Genomic DNA, 22,090 nt, shown 5'->3' on the forward strand with positions numbered 1-22,090 from the left:
ATTTGAAGCAACTTTTGATGAATTTGTGCATTCACTTATTTGTTGTGCCATTTACCAGACATGTATGAAATGTATGATAAACTGGTTAACTACTGCAGAATAATAATCATAACAATAGTCATGTGGGGAGGCAAAATGTTTGTAACATCCCACAGAATCCAGTCAAGTAGAAAAACAACACATTTAGCTGACCTCGTTACATTCTTGTACACAACAAAAAACACATGGACAGACAACTTACACGTCCGCCTCAATGACTACAATTACATTTGACAGTTTAAATATATATGTCACACTTACATGTTTACACAATGTCATGTTTATTTTATTGTCTAATTCAAGGCGTCATAGATAAGTGACTTCTTGGTGTCAGTCATAGTGATATCTGCTCCACTTATCACCTTCATGTTGACTGTGTAGCGATCTTTAGGCCCAGCACCAAACACGGGAAGAAGAGACTCCCTCCACTCAACATCCACCTTGGCTAAAACAACCTCTCTGTCCAGGTCAATGAAGGCGAGTCTCCCCCTCCCCACATCAAGCACAACGCCATAGTGGAGGGTGGCCTATGTGCCGGGTGTGTCAGACATTGTGTTACTGTAACACTTCCCCTTCTCCCCCTGCTGCCACACACTGGTACAGAGACTCCCCCGGTGTGTGGAACAGCTCCATACACTGACACACCAGCAGCGGCGCTGTTGACAAACATACATCTTTCTGTCCACCTGACTCTCCTCCACCACACCCACCTCCAGGACAAGCCACCACCCTCTACTCACCACACCTACCCTAGAGTATGTCTCCCAGTACTGTGGTGTGTGGGGAGGGCAGGGGTGACAGTAGAGGGGGATGGAGGAAGGAGGATGGAGGTGGAGGTACATGTACCCCCGTAACCTGCCGCTGTGTCTGTGTTGTGTGGCGGGCGGCGAGTTGACCAGCTGACCGTCTGTAGTTACGTGGCCCATGTCTGTGTTGGTTCGAGCAGCGTCCAGTTGTAGTTGAGAACCTGGAAATATACATTTTGTTTACAGTTTAACAAATTTCCCGACTTCAGAAAACAAATTAGACATTTTATTGTCAACCTCGTTTCAAGGTTTACAAAACAGCGCACTGAATATCGGCTGCCATTTTCGTCTGTGTGTGAATTGTGTCATAACTGTGATATAAATAGATATTATAACGCTGTGAAAATATGTGTATGGGTATTCTAAATGTTTTTCATACAATTTTGCACTGACTGACAATGAAATAAACTCTCCCTAAAACATTTTGTTAGTTGAGCTGGTTAGTTGTCTGCAGTCAGAAATAGACACTTGCCGACTGAAAACACATTTGTATAAACTTCATATCAGGATAAAACTATCATTGTTTGTATTCTAAACTCTTCGTATACGATTTAGTATACAATAAGACTGACAAAGTAGTTGTTTGACGATATTTTTACATCTGAGTGTTCGACAGACCCAGTATTAACAGGTAACTTCTACGTCCGCTTCAATCACTGACCACAGCCTGAACACACTCGCTGGGCGGGACACAGGTTGTCGCGTTATGTGTATTGACTGTGACAGGTATTCTCTCATATTTGTTTTTATAACACTGTTCTCAAACTTGTCATTTTCAGATATGATTAACTCTTTAGTTACAGTTTCAGCAAGAAATAAAACATGAACGTGTACTTTGAAACAAGTTTTGCCTTTGGTAGTGAGTAAACATTCATCTTTAACGATGTGGCTTGAATCATCTTTCCTTCACAGAAAGTATCTGTAATCAAGGATAGTCTACAGTCTTCTATTCTCTGAAGAGCAGACAAACACGTTTACTCATTTCAGTGAATATTCAATTCAACATGTAAAACCTATAATTTTCGAATAACAATCAAGCACTTCCAAGTACTGTCACCTTTCAGTAAACTGTAGTATCTGCCTCCTTGCTGAGCTACATGTTTTCACATATTATTATTATAATTGTAGGCTTTCATCTTACACATTTCACTGATATTAAACTAAATGATACAGTTGGAATTTGATAAGCTTATGATGAACAATTAACATTTTAGCTGAGAATTTATTCCTATTGTTAAAAATAATTTGGCAAATTTTCTGTGTCAGGCCGTTGGTAAAAGTGGAACCCCTTTGAACTAAACAGAGCCAGTTAAGTTAGGAATCGTGTAGAGAATAGACAGTGAGCATCGTGGGTCAGATAGACCCTCCGTTTGCTTGTGACATGATCATCCAGTTGTCTGTGGGCAAAATCCCGGCTTGTGTTTCTGTTTATTGTAGTTCTCTTTTACTACCAGTTGATGTAATATCTCCGTTTATTGTTTTTTGATGAAACTCAACAAGAAGAGGATTAGTTTCAACTGAATATATGTTTGACTGGTTCATTGTTGTTTAATGCCGCAATCATCAATCTTCCAGCAACATGGCGATGGTCTGTACATAATCAAGACTGGACCAGAGAATTCGGTGGTCAACATCATGAGCACAATCCTAGTCAGGGAACCTGACCACCCGGCACCATTAGTCAGTCGTCTTTTTACGACAAGCGTGCGCTACTAAAGATCGATTTTAACACGGGTCGTCATGGGCATAGTAGCATATGACATGTTTGGCTTTTCTACCCTACGAACGGTTATACGTCCTCAAACGCTTTTGGACGTGAAGTGATGGCGCCGTGTGAGCCGATTTCTATCTATAGACGGGGACACCATTAAGCATTACTCCAGATGTTGACATCGACAACAACAATGACGTTCAATTCCACTTTGAAACACGTGGAGAAACCTTTTATGTCCTGAAAGTGCAACACAGTGCTAATTAACTACATTACACCACCGACAAAGAATTCAACGCCAAAGCAGTCATCTCTCATAGCACCAAACAATAGGAGCCCCATTCTTTTTAATCCTATCTAGTGAATACTATGTTTGATACCACTGATCGATGTTATGAGAAACTCTCATTGTAAATGCCAAATGTCATCTGATTACAAGCTATGCATGGATAGCGTTATGTTTTTTCGGTAATTGTTTAGAAACGACAGCCGACAACTAATGACGTGTACGATAAATAGGACGGATCGTAAGTCATATGAAATATGTGTTAGCTTTCAACCCTTAAAATATCTCCTTTAACCACGCCATTCGATCTGAGATATACCTTAATTCATGAAAGCACACAATATCTTTTCTACTTCGTGGGGCGGTGGGGTAGCCTAGAGATTAAAATGTTCGTTCTTTATGGTGAAGACCCGTGTTTGATTCCTCACATGGATACAACGTGTGAAACCCAATTCTGGTGTCTCCCGTTGTTATGTTGCTTGAATATTGCTACAAGGTAAGTCAAGGCATATTAACTCTCTCACTCTCTACACAGCATATTAAAGTCGAAATAGATCGGCAGTTGTGAAAGTAAAAACACACAGTATCTTTTCTACTTTGTGGGGCGGTGGTATAGTGTAGAGGTTAAAGCGATGGCTCGTTACGCTGAAGATCCGGGATCGATTCCCAGCATGGGTGCAATGTGTGAAGCCCAATTGTGGTGTTCACCGCTGTTATGTTGCTTGAATATTGCTACAAGTTGTGTAATGACATATTAAGTCACTCACTCTCTCCACAGTACATTAAAGTCGAAGTAGATCGGCAGTTGTGAAAGTAAACATGCGTCTGTGTTTCTGTCATCTGAATCACGAATACACTGACAATATGTTGGATTGATGGGGGAAGGCCATTTTGCTTAGGGGTGTAAGTGAGAAATCCAGCTAAGCTTCTCAAGTATAAAGATGAAGACCCTTTTGCACTTACCATATATTCAACTCCAACATTTATCAATGATCAAACCATCCAATCATAAATAATCGTTCCTATGTCGTAGAAATGACCTCAGGAAATATGAAGTGTGATCAACGATCTAAAAGAGTCATTGTTGAAAAATCGAAAGCAGATGCCTTAGTTTTCAATGGTCTTTTATCAGAAGCGTTGCTTTACTTGATGTCTGATAATCAGTGATAACAGAATATACCTAGTACCATATTCAAGAAATGCATATAAGTCTACAACCCAGCACGGCGTCGTTTCTTTAAATCATATAGGGTATGTCTGTAGACCCAGTGCCATTCCAGTATTTATGAAGCTAAGAATACCACAACCCAACGAGCCTTGTGCTCTCACCGCGATATTATTGCAAGATTGCTAGAATCAGCGTAAAATACAATTCACTTTCTCAAACGGTGTTGAAAGGAATGACCGTCACACCACAGTAGGACATGTGTGTATTCAGGGAATTCAGTAGCAGCGGGTACATCATCACGTGTACAGCGCGCCCAGTACAGCATCCTGTGTAGAGCATCCATGTAGAACATCTTGTGTAGAACATCCTGTGTAGAGCATCCTGTGTAGAGTATCCTGTGTAGAATATCCTGTGTACAGCATTCCGTGTACACCATCCTGCGTATTGCATCCTGTGTATAGCATCCTGTGTACAGCACCCTGTACATAGAATCCTGTGTACAGCATCCTGTATAGGGCATACTGTGTACAGAATCCCTGTCTATGGCGTCCCGTGTGCAGCCTGCTGTTGGCAGGACGCCTACTACAGCATCCCGTGTACAGCATCCCGTGCACAGCATTCTGTGTACAGCATCCTAAGTACAGCATCCTATGTACAGCATCCTGTGTACAGCATCCTAAGTACAGCATCCTATGTACAGCAATCAGTGTAGGGCATCCTGTGTACAACATCCCGCATACAGCGTCCTGTGTACAGCATCCCATGTACAACACCCTAAGTCCAGCATCCTATGTTCAGCATCCCGTGTACAGCATCCCATATACAGCATCCTATGTTCAGCCAGCTGACTACGGCATCCTATGTACAGCAATCAGTGTAGGGCATCCTGTGTACAGCATCTTGTATACTGTATATTTGTACAGCATCCCGTCTACAGCACGAACACTACAGTTGGTGTTTAAACGGCAGTCATTGACCAATCATTTTTTATGAATGGTCGGTTGGTTTGTTGTTTAACGGTGCACTCAGAAATATTCCAACACAGATGCGTTTCTTTTGCTTTCAGTATATAATTTACAGTAGCAAAGGTTTAAATGAATGAGTCTAGTTTTACACTGTAATCAGTAACATTTCAGTTGTGTGGACACGGTTATAATTACTCGAGGCAGGGCCAATCAATTCAGTGATCAACCGACCCATGCAACTAGGGTAAGATGAAATATTTCCACCGAGGAGCTTAAACACCCGGTCTCGCTAGTTGCCTCTTATGACAAACTTGGGTTACTGAAGACCAATTCTAAGCCAGAACTTCACGCATATATGTGAAGTGGTGACAACGGCGCTTCATTAATAGTTTAGACAGTTAGCATCTGATTGTACTTACACCGCAGAGTCACCGGCGTCATCGTCCCTGTTTCACGTCTGTAGGTTTCACACCCAGCATCTGCAACATGCACCCTCGCTTCACATGGAAGAATCACAGAAAGAACTGAGTGAGTGAGTTTAGTTTTACGCCGAACTCAGCACCATTCCACCTATATGGCAGCGGTCTGTAAATAATCGAATGTGGACCAGACAATCCAGAGATCATGAGCATCGATCTGAGCAATTGGGAACCGATGACGAGTGTCAATCAAGCTTGACCACCCATCCCGTTAGTCGCCTCTTACGACAAGCACAGTAGCCTTTTATGGCAAGCATGGGTTGCTGAAGGCCTATTCTACCCCGGGAACTTCACGGGTCCACAGAAAAGACACGTACTAAAACTAAATTTGATTTTAAGAATAAAAGTTGATTTCGGCTCTATTGAGCACACTATAACATCTATCAACACAAATCTCAGTCTATTTATTTTCCGAAGTGGCTTTTACTGGCCAACTGCAATTCTACTTGCTAGTCATTTCAGCTGCCGTCCATTTCCAAATGGTGCTGATGATGTATAAGATTATTAACTGCATTCTTATCAAAATATAGGTGAAAGCTATACATATCATATTATATGACTGCGTCCTTTTGCTTTGTCCTTTTGAAATATTCATGAAAACTACTCCTGTCTCAACATTGCTTCATCTACCTCGAGTGAAATCTTTGTCTAACCTGGATCCTCCTGAAACATATTACTTGAACACATCCAGCCTGATGAAGCAACAACAATTCGCTCTGAAATTTCGTGTAAAGAATAAAACGAAGTTGTTATCTATAGAACGGGTCATGTATTCCTGTTCGTCCAACTTCTAAATGCCTTTAAAAAAAATAACAAACTGTCTCCATCCAATCGTTGTACTGATAACACAGTAAGCTCCAGAACCATGAGTAGACTTTTATCTACCAGACCTACATTTGTCATTAGCCTTTGAAGCACTACCAAAGTATGCAGACACCGTGTCGAATGGGTGAGGTTTTTAAGTGCGATAAATTGCCCTTAATTCTGAAGTTTCTAGTAGAGAATAGTCTTTGACTTATAAGCATTAATTATCTAACGATGTTAATGAAGCAACATTAGAACACAATGAAGTTGTCTGTTGAGTCTAAATAGGTTGGCTTCCAGATGGATGTCTGGAAGATGAGGAAACTGGTCACTGGCCTCGATGACAGGGACGAATAACCACAGAGCCATAGAAATGATGAATAGAAGCAGTTCCCATCAGTAACCTGAATGATGAGTCACACATGTGTCTTGAATAACTAAACTCAGGTAGTGGTAGTAGTTAGAGCCTGTGCTGGAGATTAGAGGATTATAGAGACAACTGAGTCCTGTGATCCCAAAACATGAGAGGGTCGACCATACCTGGCGAAATACCTTACAATCCTCAGACAATTTAAGGCTGAAGATACTCTAGGCTTTACAATCGGTGATTATAGACTTTATCACCAGAAGTAGACGATCGTGATCTTCTCGAACCTGTCAAATTTCATTAAGCTCGTTTCGCGAAAATCATGGAAACTTTTACTTCCACAACAAGTGATTTCTGTCTAAAAATGGGAGACAACAATCGTTGTCATTTCGACATCTGGGATGTGTCCAGTTGATGTGTTTCTTTTAGCGCTGGTACAGGTCAGACAGTTCTCATAATGTTGTTTCCTATTTCAGTTTTTAACTTACCAAAACGTGGCATTGCTGTTGGATTGTTAGGAACCTCCAAGAACTCCAGCTTGTAAGAAAAGGATATGCATTAATGTCGCAATTCAAAATTGAAAGAGCAGTAGGTTTGTTTAAAATTCAAACATCAGTATTGTGTACAGACAATAATAGCATATTTCGCTGTTGATCGCAAGTTGTTAATATTGATTACTAAGGAAGAAACGAGACACATAGGCATGTTCAGTCATTACGAAGTACTTACATGCTCGTGTTTGCTGTCAGCATCTGTTAGATGACTGCCGTCTGTCTGTGTTCCATTGTCTATAAAATAACCAACAACTGTTACAAATCAAATTGTCTACGCCTAACTGAATTGTTGTAGAAAAGTCTTGGGACTGAACATGATCATATCACCATAAAGTGACACTCGACTGAAGAATTCACAAAAAGGTCATCACATTTTCACTTTTGATCTATACTATAACCCAAAAAGGTATGGGAACACCCTAAGTTTTGATAACACGAAGCTTTTACTCAAAAATGGTGCTTTATTGACGACAATGTATTATTTCACCTAAACTCGACGAATACCGAATGAGTTGCTTCTCTACATGTTCTAACATGCTCTTTGAAGTGCTCATGAAACACACAAAAAAGGTTCATTTACATTTGAGAATAAATGAACCCAACACATTTAAGTTTATTAATGACTATTACCTTTTGTATTACCGTGTGTGCTTGAGTTAGAGAGTGTGAGAGAGAAGGATATATATATATATAGAGAGAGAGAGAGCGAGAGAGAGAGAATGAGAAAGACAGAGAGAGAGTGTGTGTGCGTGTGTGTAAGTAGGTACCTGTTTGATCTGTGCCATATGCACTGATACACCCGAATTCCGAAATTTCGGATTTCAGCATATCCAGCCCTCTCGTGTTGAAAGTGGCTACATGTGTCCTGAGCCTGTGTGGAGGTAGTGATGCAAGGTGCGTCTTCGTTGTGTCTTGTATTGAACTCTCCAGTGTTAGATAGTCTGAGTTTGAAGCATATCTAAGTACTGTCTTGATGTAGTCTGAGGTCCACTTGCATCGTTCACTTTCACCTTCAGAGGTAACTTGCTTGGTGTGCAGACTTAACAGTTCCCGCTTCGTCTGATTCTCAAGCTCGATGATCAGCTCCTTCTCACTTTGGTCGAGTTTTGTCCGTAAGGAATGGAAAGTATGATGGATGGTCTCCTTCAGATCACTGCCTGTCTTCTTTGTGTCATTTATGGCTTTGTTGATACTCTGCAGGTATGTTTGGTGGGAAATACGATATGCAGACACGTTCTTCTCATGTTCTTCTATCCGTCCTTTAGCTGCATCAGCAGCCTCATTTAAATCCGCAACATCATGGTCAACATGCTCGCCAAGTCTGCATTTGGCACAGATTAAACTGTTGCAGTTTTTATCAAAATATTCCAGAGGATAACGATTGTGTAGTTTACAAACTGATTCAACATACATACTTCCCGGTGTTGTATCCGTGAATGTTTCAACAACATGTCGTCTAGTAGCTTTGAAACGATTGTGCAAATTCTGACAGTATTCACAGAGGACACCAGCATACTCCTTCACACTCCTGACACCAGCACACAGCTTGGTTGCCGTCATCGTTTGTACAGAGGAGGTCGGTTTGACGATGTTTAACTGTCAGATGGAATATTTCCTTCTGTCTCACTGCATCCTTCTGGAGTGTTGTGTCTGTGAGTTTGACCTCCCTCTGACATGTAGAGCATGATATGACGCCACCAGCGGCAGATGTCACACATGTCTCACACACGGAGTGAAGACAGGGCAGTAGGTATGGGGCGGGGCCTTTCAGGGTAAACTGCTGCTGACAGACAGAACATTTGGAGAAGGCGTCCATTCTGAAACAAACAATATAGTTGTCTCTGTTCCATCGATTGCACTTCTCAGAAAGGGCATACTGATTCCAGGAAAATGCATACGCCCAACCGGAGTATTGATTAAACTTGCATTTGAATTAAATATTCATAGTCACCCTAACTGCTGTTACTGACTCATTTGGGCAGTCAATCCTTTTTTCTCCAGTCACAGTCAACAAACCACCCAAGTATATTAAAAACAACTTACAACATCAATGACACACATGTTCTAATTTTACTTAAAAAAGAAAGAAAAAAAAATACACAAACAAACAAGTTCTCCACGACGTCTGCATTCCTGAACAGCTGGAACCTGCTTACGTATGAGAACATCACTCTCTGCCACTGTTTCTTTTACTACTGGCAAACTTTACGCGCTCACCAAAGACCTAGATGTCGATGTTGAAGGGTCAGCTGTACATCACATAACATCTGCAGGCACAGATACCGTCTTGTCTGAGTCGTGAAGCCGATATTTGTCAACCGATGGGATGTTCTGTCACTGCTGAACCGTGAAGGTCCGGTTTAGAATAGGCCTTCAGCAAACCCATGATTACCATAGAAAGGTGACTATGCTTGTCGTAAGAAGTGACTAACGTGATTGGGTGGTCGGGCCCGCTGGCTTGGTTGACACATGTCATCGGTTTCCAGTTGCGCAGATCGATGCTCATGCTGCTGATCACTGTATGATCGAAAAGTCGACTATTTACAAACCGCTGCCATATAGCTGACCATTTGATCTCGTTAGTTGCCTTAGTTGCTGAAGGCCTGTTTTGCCGGACCTTCACGCGTTTGTAGTTTGACAAGGATTTTGCTACAGTATACGTAAGTGCATCACCTTTATGTATCTCTTCTGGTTACGCAACACGTACGCCTAACACCTTCTGCTCTCTCCAAATACAAACTACATTCAACATCTCAGTATCCCACACCATAGCATTTTTTGACTGCATATATATTTAAGATATATTTATTTCGAAAAATGATTTCGCAAGTCTAGTTTTGAAAGGTATACTGTTGATATAAAATCTCTTCTGAAATCCGAATTATATGTTGCTGTAATCCGAGAGATATGAGCAGTGAGCGCAATGTATAAATTTCGAACACCAGTTCACAACTCATGTGTCAACATTACTTGTAATAGGGTATTGTTCAATATGCCTTATACAGAATTTGTGTGTAAAAACTAATACCTTTATTTAGTAGAAGATGAATGCCATGTTTTCTATAGAAAAGAATTACCTCATTACAGAAATAACGGTAGAATTGTGTTCTAAATTTCATTTAGCTCATTTGAATTTAAGGTAGTACGTTAGGTAAGCTTATATGTCGATACGTTATTCAAAATAAGATCAAAAGGCCGACACTGGATATGTGACCTAAATATACTTTATCCAACAACTGTCCTACAGGCCATATGATATGACATCTACTACATGCACTGTCACCCAAGTCTGTACGCTATAGACCTCTACCCCAATCACCTACAGTGTTTACTATCCACTAGCATACACTATCCTCTTCCAGTCACCCCCGTCTGTACATTTTACACCTCAACCATAGCTTCCTATAGTGTCTAACATCTACTACCGTACACTGTTCGATCGGGTGGTCAGGCTCGCTGACTTGCTTGACACATGTCATCGGTTCCTAATTGTGCAGCTCGATGCTGATCGATCACTGGATTGTCTGATCCAGACTCGATTATTTACAGACCGCCGCCATATAGCTTAAATATTGCTGAGTGCGGCGTAAAACTAAACTCACTCACTCACTCACCCGTACACTGCACCTACCCTCCCCTGAATATACAACATTTACTACACCTTAACATCTATCCCCTCCACACTGGCATATCTACCGGCATACAAGATCAACCATTATCCACCGTTGCATGTACACCACTTATACTACATCTTAACCCCATTCTCCACTCTGTGATATCTACTAGCATGCACTATCAACCCCCACTTACTCCTGTATGTTCACCTCCTTTATTATATCTTAACGCTAATCCCCATTTTGTGATGTCTACTAGCAAGCACTATTAACTTCACCTATACCTCCGTATATACACCATATATACCACATTTTAACCCCAATCTCTACGTTGTGATATACTATCCACACTCACCCACAAACCCAGTACTACCCACCAGTACACCCATTTTATTCACCCTAAGCATTTCTCATTAACCTTCTGCTAACAATGATTTAAACTAATCAAGTCCACCCATGTTTTTCATCTACCTCTACCACTAAACACTTATTGTATCAAACGGATCTGTTAATATATACTATTGCTCCACCCGTATATACCACACACCTTGTGCTGCCACCCTGCAACTCCGACCTACATATCCTACCTCACAATCGCCGGGTGTTTAGGTCATTGTGACATGTCTCCAGCTTTGTCAGTCTGAAAACACCCTGTCCTACCCACCCTGTCGTTCAGGCCGCCTTGAAAGCATACATGGCGACGATACTTCAAATTCAGGTTTCAGGTTTATCTTGTAAAGTAGGCTTCAATCAACACCCTGTTTAATTGCCACAAAGTCAAAAGGTCTGCTTTTGCTGTGTCGGTGTTAAATTACACGGATCGTGCAAAACGCATTAGAGGTAATGGCGTCTGAGGTAAGAGTGGCAATGATAGGATAACATGTTTGATTTGACGCACGGCTGTAGAAGCTTAACGTGTGACATAAGTAGAAAATGTATCATCTACCATCTACGTATTTTTCCGATTTTGACTGGAACTATATCTACATCAAGACAGTTTTACTGGGATATATTGAGACAGGCCAGGACACACCTACCTGGAGGTTCGGCTTCCTTGTTGTGCATGTCACTTCCGGGTCAGGTCTTATTTCACGAGTTTTACAGCTATCGAATTGTAGCAGGTTATCCAATGGATTGGTATGGCCGTATAAACTGGTTTATTGGACGACACTACCAATTATATTGAGATAAATGTCTACCATTTTAACGAGTGTCTCGTAGTGGGTCCATGTGATTTGGTAAGAAAGTCATGCTTAATATCCATTTTAACCAAACATCTCCACAGACGTATGCATTTTGTAACTATGCATCAATAGAATGCATTAATGTGATTGCTGAATAAATCTAAAACTGTGAAATGAATGTTTTTCCTAAAATGTCATCTTTGCATATAATGCAGGCAAATATATCTTCAAAATCTTTGCATATTTGCAATAACGTTTGACTTTGATAGTTTAAAATTATCTCCGTTATTAGTAACCATTCTTGTTGTTTGATGATAAATAAGATATGTATATCAATAAGATACATGAGTATATATTCCTGTGTTGATATTCTCAGGAAAAGTACTACACACACATTCTCCCATTTTTTAACTTTTCCAAATTGGTCAGCATGTCAGCTCCTCACAAGTACGACCATGTTTCGATTCCTTTAAAAATGGCACGACCTGTGCAGTACGTTGCATCACTCCCTCGCCGTGGTCAGGGTTAGAAAACATTAATACGATCACGCTGTCTTTCACACACTCAATCTCACTCCAGCTAAATATAACACCTCTGTTCGTATATGAATTGTAAGTAAACACTCACTCAATCTGATTGGGTAATGTTTTAACAAGGAATGCATTGTTTGTTTCACACAGTGTGTACGGGCTCATCTCTAAGAGAGAAGTTCATCAGTCGAGATAACCCTCACAAAGTTGTTTCCCTGAGACCGAAATCTTTCTCCACATGTGGTGTGAATTTTGTGCGAGTTGCCAACAGAGCATGTTTGATCGACAATTAGGGCATGAGTATAACATACCTGACAGGAGACATATAACTTGGGTGAGATCAACCATATTTCTTAAGAGACATCCCAACAATGAAAGTGGATCACAAAGCTTTGAAGATGATGAAATCACAGTCACTTCTGAGTTATATACCCTACAACGTGAGATAGTTATATACCCTACAACGTGAGTTAGTTATATATCCTACAACGTGAGTTAGTTATATACCCTACAACGTGAGATAGTTATATGCTCTGTAACTTTATGTGTCATTTCATGCTACAAACAAACTCATATATGCTGGTGGATAAATCGTGTTCATGGACGTGATGATGATGTACTGGAACCGTATCAGGGATGAAGGTGCGCTTGGTGCGACCACAGTCATCAGCGATAGGATCCCTATCATAAACCAAGTGTTATGTTCCATTCACCAAGTATGCAATGGGCTTCATTGTATTTCATGTATATCTTAAATGTCGACGCTACAGAACGATCGATCTTGATTGTCCACTGAAACAAATGACATTGCGCGTAGACAGCAAAACACTGCCAAAAAGTGTTCATATGGGACCACTGGTAGTAAGTGATGACGACAGGTAGAGACCCGTGTCACAACTGATCTTTAACAATCCAGTCTTGTCGTAAGAGGCGACCAACCTGACAGCTTGATCAGGACCCCTGACTTGGTTCATGCGTGTTATCATGTGCTAACTGTGCAAAATAATGATAGTTCCCTGCCCACATGTTATAATTATGAGATGAAGGGTGTCCATTTTGGCATCACTTACCGGTAAATACAGACTCTGGAACGTTTGGTAAGTACTGTTTTCATTCTTTTGTAAACAAATATGACCTTCCCTCTTGTTGTATACTGAGCGAGGTTTCGTCAGACGGAAACGGAACAAAGTGACGATGATAGAAAAACAAAAAATTATCATACTGAAAATAGAAATGAAATGCTACTATCTTTTTTAAACGCTTTTCTCTGCGTTGGAATCGAAAGGCATGTCGCTGTAGTGAGATTGGACGTATAGACATATACTGTATTACAGTTGACTCCCTTTAAAATAATAATGAAGTGTTGCTATCATCAGCTTGTAGAATACCTTTCCACATTTGTGTTGATACAAATCATTGTTTACATTTGCGGCCAGCTGCTTTTCTCTGCGTTGGAATCCGATTCCATTTTGAAACAGTATGATAATGTTCCTGAAGTGGCGTCAGTAGACGGAGCTCGGCGAAAGGCATGTCGCTGTAGGGAGATTGGACGTCACGTAGATTACAGTTGAGGCCCTTTAATGATGTCACATGGTGGAGCAGGCGAAGCACAGACAGATGAAACTTAAGCTCTCTGAGCATGGGATCAGTTTGTACTTTAAGAGTTGTTGTGACTGTCAAACTGACTAATCACTGACCTTATGACGTAATATAATTAAGCACACATTCCAGAAAAAAAATCAACTTTTTTACGTATCGTGCGTGAGAGACAAAGCTTTTGCGACGAATAATTTAACCTGACACAGTGCAATGACGGTTACTGTGTTTGAGTGTTTTTGAGATAACTATTACAATATATTACAAACAAACAAACACCCCATGTATTAAGTTTTCCATTTGTCACTGGATATAATTTGTCACTAAGAACCAAATGTTCCTCTGTTCTCATTTGTTACATTGCCGATACACCACCAATGGGTGGCAACCATTAACACGCGCTGTGAGTCTTTTATCTCTCGCCCAGGGTGCATGTGGGATGAACGAGTGTGAATAAGTCAGTGGGGAGGAGCCACGCGCGATCACCACGATGTCATATCCAAAGGGACGCATGAAGATCTGGGTGAGAATTGGTGTCCAGTAAACCATGCAGTTTTAGGGGCGACTAATGGGATCAGGTGATGAGGTTTGCCGATTTTGTTGACACATGACATCGTATCCGGAATGTCTAACGCTATGTTCATGCTGTTGATCACTGGATTGTCTGGTTCAGACTCGATTATTTACAGTCAGCCGCCATATAGCTGGCTTTAAGCAACGAACCGACCAACCGTATCCAAAGGCATGCGGCGTTATTTCACGTTTTAGCTTTGTAATAGTGATGGCGTGATGCATTTTAAACGTCCATTGCTACAGAATCTTCCCTGACGTACAAACAACATCCTACAAATATCTCGTGATAGACTCGTCAAGTCAAGCCATGTCCTTGCATTCCTATGTTTAAAACGAGTCCCCCCTTCCACACATCCAGCACAACGCCATAGTGGAGGATGGCCTGTGTGCAGGGTGTGTCAGACATTGTGTTACTGTAACACTTCCCCTTCTCCCCCTACTGACACACCCTGGTACAGAGACTCCCCCGGTGTGTGCCACATCTCTCTGCACTGACACACCAGGAGCGGCGCTGTTGATAAACACACCCCTCACTGTCCACCTGACTCTGCACCACCACATCCACCTCCAGGACAAGACACTTCCCCACTCCACCCACCACACCCACCCTAGACTGTGTTTCCCAGTACTGTGGGGTGTGTGGGGCAGGGGTGACAGTAAAGGGGGATGGAGGAAGGGAAATGCGGGTGGTGGCACATGTACCCAGATACTCCCGTAACCTGCCGCTGTGTCTGTGTCGTGTGGCGGGCGGCGAGATAACCAGCTGACCGTCTGTAGTTACGAGGCACATGTCTGTGTTGGCTCGAGCAGCGTACAGTTCTTGTTGAAGACCTGGAAATATACATTTTGTTGACAGTTTAACAAATTTCCCGACTTCATGATCAAACAACAAATTAGACATTTTATTGTCAACCTCGTTTCAATGTTCACAAAACAATGCACTGAATATCGGCTTCCATTTTCGTCAGTGTGTGAATTGTGTCATAACTTAGATATGAATAGATATTATAACGCTGTCAAAATATGTATACGGGTATTCTAAATGTTTCCCATGCAGATTTACACTGACAATGAGATAAACACTCCATGAAACACTTTGTCAAAAATTGTTAGTTGAGCTGGTAAGCTGTCTGTTATCAAAAATAGACACTTGCCTCCTGAAAACATATTTGTATACACTTCATATCATGATAAAACTATCATTGTTTGTATTCTAAACTCTTCTTATACGATTTAGTAAACAATGAGACCCCAAAGTGGTTGTTTGACGATATTTTTACATCTGAGTGTTCAACAGACACAGTATCAACAGATAGCTTAATTCTACCTACCTACTTCTTCAAAGCTAAGAATTTGTTCATAATGTTAAAGATAATTTAGCAAAGTTTCTGTGTCTGGCCGTTGGTAAAAGTCGAACCTCTTTAGAATCCGTGGAGAAAATAGACAGTGTCGAGGGTCAGTGAGACCCTCCGTTTGCTTGTAGCATGATCCTCCAATCGTCTGTGAGCAAAATCACGGTTTGCGTTTCTGTTTAATTGTACGTCTCATTTACTACCAGCTGATGTCATACCTCTGTTTCTTGTTCTTAATGAAACTCAACAAGATGTGGGTGAGTTTCAACTGAATATGGTTGACTGGTTCATTGTTGTTTAATGCCGCACTCAGCAATCTTCCAGCAACATGGTGGCGGTCTGTACATAATCGAGACTGGACCAGAGAATCCAGTGATCAACGTCATGGGCATAATACTAGTCAGGGATCCTGACCACCCTACACCACTAGTCAGTCGCCTTTGTACGACAAGCATGTGCTGCTAAAGACCGAATTGAACTCGGATCTTCTTATGAACATATGACATGCTTAGGCTTTTCTAGCAAACACACGTTTACACGTCCTCAACCGTTTTGGACGTGAAGTAAGGGCGCCAAGTGAGACGATGTTTGTCAAACTGTAGACGGGGACATCATTAATTAATACTCCAGATGTTGTCATTGGCCACAACAATAGCAAAACCCACTTTGAAAGATGACGAGAATCTTTCATATTTTGAAAATGCGATACAGTGCTTATTGACTATCTTACCCCACAGACAAAGAATTCAACACCAAAGACGTTACTTCTTATAGCATCAGACAGTAAGGAACCCATTTTTTATGCAACATTTGTGAATGCCATAAACGGAAGTGCTGCTTTCTCCCTGAAAACGGTTATTTTATAGAAATCCACCGTTGGGAAGGGTTGTACTCAAATTAACTAAAACATGTCACACGCATGCGGTATGCCTTGAACTCATGTTCACTCGGCCTGTGAAATGAGGAACAGTCTAAGTTAATCTGTCTGGTGAATAAGATATTTGAATAATGAAATTTGATACCAGTGATCCATGCTGTAAGTTTATATGCTAAATGCCATCTGATTACAAGCTGTAGAACTATTGTGTTATAATTTATTTTTCGTTAATTGTTTAAAAACGACACCCGAAAAGTAATGACGTATTCGATAAGTAGGCTGGTTCGTAAGTCATGGTGTAGCATAATCCCTGAAAATATCTCCTTCAACCACGTCATTCGATCTGAGAGACACCTTTATTAATGAAAACACACAATATCTTCTCTACTTAGTGGGGCGGTGGGGTAGCGTAGAGGTTAAAGCGTTGGCTTGTTATGTTGAAGATCCGGGATTGATTCCCAACATGGGAAGAATGTGCAAAGCCCAATTCTGGTGTTCCCTGCTGTTATGTTGCTTGAATATTGCTACAAGCTGTGCAAAAACTCACTCACTCACATGTATATGTGTTTCTGTCATCTGAATCACTATGCACTGACGAAATGTTGGATTGTTGGGGGAATGCCATTTTGCGTAAGGGTGTAAACGCGAAATCCGGCTAAGCTTCTCAAGTATAACTTTGTAGACCATTTTGCACCTACCATATATTCAGTGCAAACTATCAGTACTATTTGTTGATAAACCCCAACATATGTATCAATTATCAAACCAACCAACCGTGAATACTCGTTCCTATATCGTATAAATGGCATCAGGAAATATGAATTGTGATCAACAGTCTAAAAGAATCTTTGTTAAAAAATCGAAAGCAGATACTACACATTTCAAAGGTCTTCTATCAAAAGTTTTCCTTTACTTACTGTCTAATAATCTGTCATAATAGAACATACCTCGGACCAAGTTCAAGAAACAAAGACAGATTTACAAACCTAGCACAACGTGGATTCTTAAAATCATGGAAGGTATGTCTGCAAACCCAGTACCATTCCAGTATCTATACAGCAGTTAAAACAGCAGTCAGTGACCATTCCTGTTCATGAGTGGTCAGGTGGTTTGTTGTTTAATGACGCACCTCTAAGTATTCCAGCTAAACTATAATGCGTTTCTTTGCTGTACAGTATATCATGGCACAGTAGCATAGGAACCAGTGAGTGAGTTTAGTTTTACGCCCTACTCAGCAACATTTCAACTGTATGGAGGCAGTTATAAGTAATCGAGGCAAGACCAGACAATTCAGTGATCAACATCATGAGCATCGACCAATGCAACTGGAATACGATGACATATGCCAACCAATTCGGGGAGCTTGATCTCGCTAGTCGCCTCTTAATCACAGAAAGAAGACGTGCTAAAACAAAATTTGATTTTAATCGTGAAAGTTTGTTCAAAGATCTGGGTAGGGCTCTTTTGAATACACCATAACATCTATTAACACAAACCTCAATCTATTTTAATTTCCGAAGTGGCTTTTACTGGCCAACTGCAGTTCAACTTGCTATTCATTTCATGAAGGAACAAGGATTAGCTTTGAAACTTCGTGTAAGAATAAAAAAGAAGTTGTTATTCATAGAATGTTGCATGTATTCCTGTTCGTCCAATTTCTAAATGCCTTTCAAAAACTAACAAACTCTCGTCATCCAATTGTTGTGCTGGTAACACAGTATGCTATAGAACCATGTGTAGCCTTTGGTATCTACCAGGCCTGTTTTTGTCACTAGCCCTTGAACAACAACCAAAGTATGCAGACACAGTGTGGAAGGGGTGAGTTTTTTCAGCGCGATAAAATTGCACTTACCTCTGAAGTTACTAGTAGAGAATGGTCTTTGACTGATGAACATTGATGATCTAACCAGATAAACGAAGCAACGTTTAAACGAAGTGAAGTTGTCTTTTGAGGATTGATGGGTCTCTATGAACCTGAACATGTTTGCTATGAGCCTGAATATATTTATGTCTGGATGATGATGAAACAGAAAATACGGCTGAATAAAAACAGAACCTTAGAGGCTCTCCAGGTTGTAGCAAAAGGATATACATTGTTACGAGAGTGTATTTTCTGTAAATTGTATTTTTTATTAAGTGATATTTATGATGGGTCACAATTTGTACATACGTGTTCAGTGCTATTAGTATTTTAGCGGCAGGACATTAAGGTAGTTCTCTAGAGTTACTTCTCTTTGTGAATGTTTTGACAGAGGTAAACACGAGGTCTAGAAATTTCTAAGTTGATGGCGATGGTCGAATTGAGCTCAAATGTTCAAGAATCAGTGACTGTGTATATATGGGCTAATTACTGTGTTGACACACGGGCACACACGGATTATCTGGAGTACACTAAACTACCTGCCTCTTTGTCAGTGCTTGACCTGCATAACTGCTGCCTAAAGCTCAGTATAATTGTTTCTCACTCTTAAACCAAGACTTTGGTGAGTTGATAATATATTTGTGACCCATTAATTTATATTTGACTTTGTAATTTGTATACTAACAAAGGAACAAGACATATAGGCATGTTTTTTTTTCATTATACAGTACTTACCCACTCTTATTTGCCCTCATTATTAATTAGATGACTGCCATCTGTCTGTGTTCCGTTGTCTGTAAAATAATAAATAACCATTACAAATGCATCTATCTATCTATCTATCTATCTATCTATCTATCTATCTATCTATCTATCTATCTATCTATCTATCTATCTATTTTTGTGTGTGTATGTGAGAGAGAGGGCGTGAGAGAGAGAGAGAGAAGTAAGTACCTTGGTCTGAGCCATTTGCACTGATAGACCCGAATTCCGAAATGTCGGATTTCAGTTTATCCAATCCACTCGTGTTGAAAGTAGTTGCAGGTGCGCTGTACGAGTCTGTTGGTAGTGATGTGAGGTACTTCTCCGTTGCGTCTTGTATTGAACTCTCCAGTGTCAGAAAGTCCCAGTTTGAAGCATAGCTGAGTACTGTCTCGATGTAGTCTGAGGTACACTTGTATCGTTCACTTTCATTGTCAGAGGTGACTTGCTCGCTGTGTAGATTTGACAGTTCCTGCTTCTTCTGATTCTCCAGATTCTCCAGATCGATGGTCAGCTCTCTCTCTCTCTTTGATCGAGTTGTGTCCGCAGTGACTGGAAAGTGTGGCGAATGGCCTGCTTCATATCACTGCTTGTCTTCGTTGTGTCATTTATGGCTTTGCTGATACTCTCCAGGTATGCTTGGTGGGAAATGCGATATGCAGAAACGTTCCTCTCATGTTCTTCTACCCGTCCTTTAGCAACATCAGCAGCCACATTTAAATCTGCAACGCTGTGATCAGCATGCTCTTCAAACTTGCATTCAGCACAGAGTAAACTGTTGCAGTTTTTGTCAAAATACTCAAGAGGATAACGATTGTGTAGTTTACAGACTGATTCAGCATACATACTTTTCGGTATTGTATCCGTCAAGGTTACCACAACATGTCGTCTAGTAGCTTTAAAACGATTGTGCAAGTTCTTGCAGTATTCGCAGAGAAGCTCTTCACACTCCTGACACCAACACACAGCCTGGTTGCGTCATCTTCATGTGTACAGAGAAGTTCTGTGGGTCGATATTTGGCTGTCAGATGGAATATTTCCTTCTGTCTCACTCCGTCCCTCTGCAGACTTGTGTCTGTGAGGTTGACGTCCCTCTGACATGTAGAGCATGATATGACACCACCAGCTACAGATGTCACACATGTCTCACACACAGTGTGAAGACAGGGCAGTAGGTAGGGGGCGGAACCTTTCAAGGTAAACTGCTGCTGACAGACAGAGCACCTGGGGAAGGCGTCCATTCTGAAACACATAAGATATTTGTCTGTAGTCCATCGATTACACTTCACAAGAATGGCACCCTACCCTGTGTGATATCTACTAGCTTACACTATCCTCCCCACTCATCTATGTATGTACGCCATTTAATACACACAACGGATATCTGCTAGCCTATACTATCCATCCCCACCCGTATCTCCCAGCCCCAGTATGTACACTTCTTACCGCCAGTCTCTCACTTTTTGATGTCCACTGGCATACACTATCATTTACCACCCTAGTATGTGGACAGCACAATGTGTGGGGGTATACAGGTAGAGTACTCGTGTATATTGGAAGATTCGTTTGATACGATAAGTGTTTAGAGACAGATGGTACGTGTGGATGATATGGGTGGATTTAATTATTATAAATGATTGATAGCAGAATATCAATTAGCATACACTATCCCCAATGTACTACACCCGTATACCTATTTTATTGATCCTAACCGTTTCTCATGAACCTTCTGCTATCAATCATTTATGATAATCAAATTCACCAATATCAATTAACACATCGCATCAAACGAATCTTCCAATATACACTAGTACTCCACCCGTATGCCCCACATACAGTGTGCTGTCTTCCCAGTCACAACTCCGACCTGCGTACTCCACTGCACAATCACAGAGTGTTTGGGTTATCGTGACATGCAATGTTGATCTAAAAATACCCTGTCCTACCTGTCGCGTGGTTTCGTTTACGCCCCCTAAAAGCCCCCTTAGGTTATTCCTTTTAAATTACGCTCCAATCTCTACTCTATGTTTAACTGCCACAAAGTCAAATAGATCTCATCTGGCGTTTTAAAAGTTAAATTACACAGATTTTGCAACATGTACTACGAGGAATGGCGTCTCATGTGGGATAGACAATGATAGGATTACCTGTTTGATTGACGCTCGGCTATATAAGCTTTAATTGTGACCTAAGTAGATCACTTATCATCTACAATCTACGTATTTCTCTGATTGTGACTGGAACTACATCACGAGAGGTTTAACCGGGATGTTTTGAGACATGACGACGCACCCAACTGGAGGTTCGACTTCCTTGTTGAATATGTATGTCACTTCCGGGTCACATCTTAATGCGCACGTTATCGCAATTGAATTGTTGTATGTTACCTAGTGTGCTGACAATGGCCGTACAAACTGGATCTTTTACGACATTGCATGCTATGTTAATATAAATGTCTGCTAGTTTTACTACAGTCTCGCGGCGGGACCATGTGATGTGGTAAGAGAGTCCTGTACGCATAACATATATTCGATCCAAAACTCTCCACCGAGGTATGCATTC

The 22,090-nt window shown here is 41.0% G+C and overlaps 1 long non-coding RNA gene and 1 pseudogene across 1 annotated transcript; both read right to left on the minus strand.

Moving 5' to 3' along the window:
- Positions 1-247: 247 nt before the first annotated feature.
- Positions 248-11,837, minus strand: LOC137281555 (protein PML-like; annotated as a pseudogene).
- Positions 11,838-14,239: 2,402 nt separating this feature from the next.
- Positions 14,240-21,852, minus strand: LOC137281566 (uncharacterized). The gene is made up of 4 exons (XR_010956744.1): positions 21,676-21,852; positions 19,721-20,770; positions 19,502-19,560; positions 14,240-15,507 (listed from the first exon to the last, which is right to left on the minus strand). It is a non-coding gene; the product is annotated as an uncharacterized lncRNA (long non-coding RNA).
- Positions 21,853-22,090: the final 238 nt, after the last annotated feature.

This window comes from Haliotis asinina, chromosome 4 (assembly GCF_037392515.1).
Source record: "Haliotis asinina isolate JCU_RB_2024 chromosome 4, JCU_Hal_asi_v2, whole genome shotgun sequence".
Lineage (NCBI taxonomy): Eukaryota > Metazoa > Mollusca > Gastropoda > Lepetellida > Haliotidae > Haliotis > Haliotis asinina.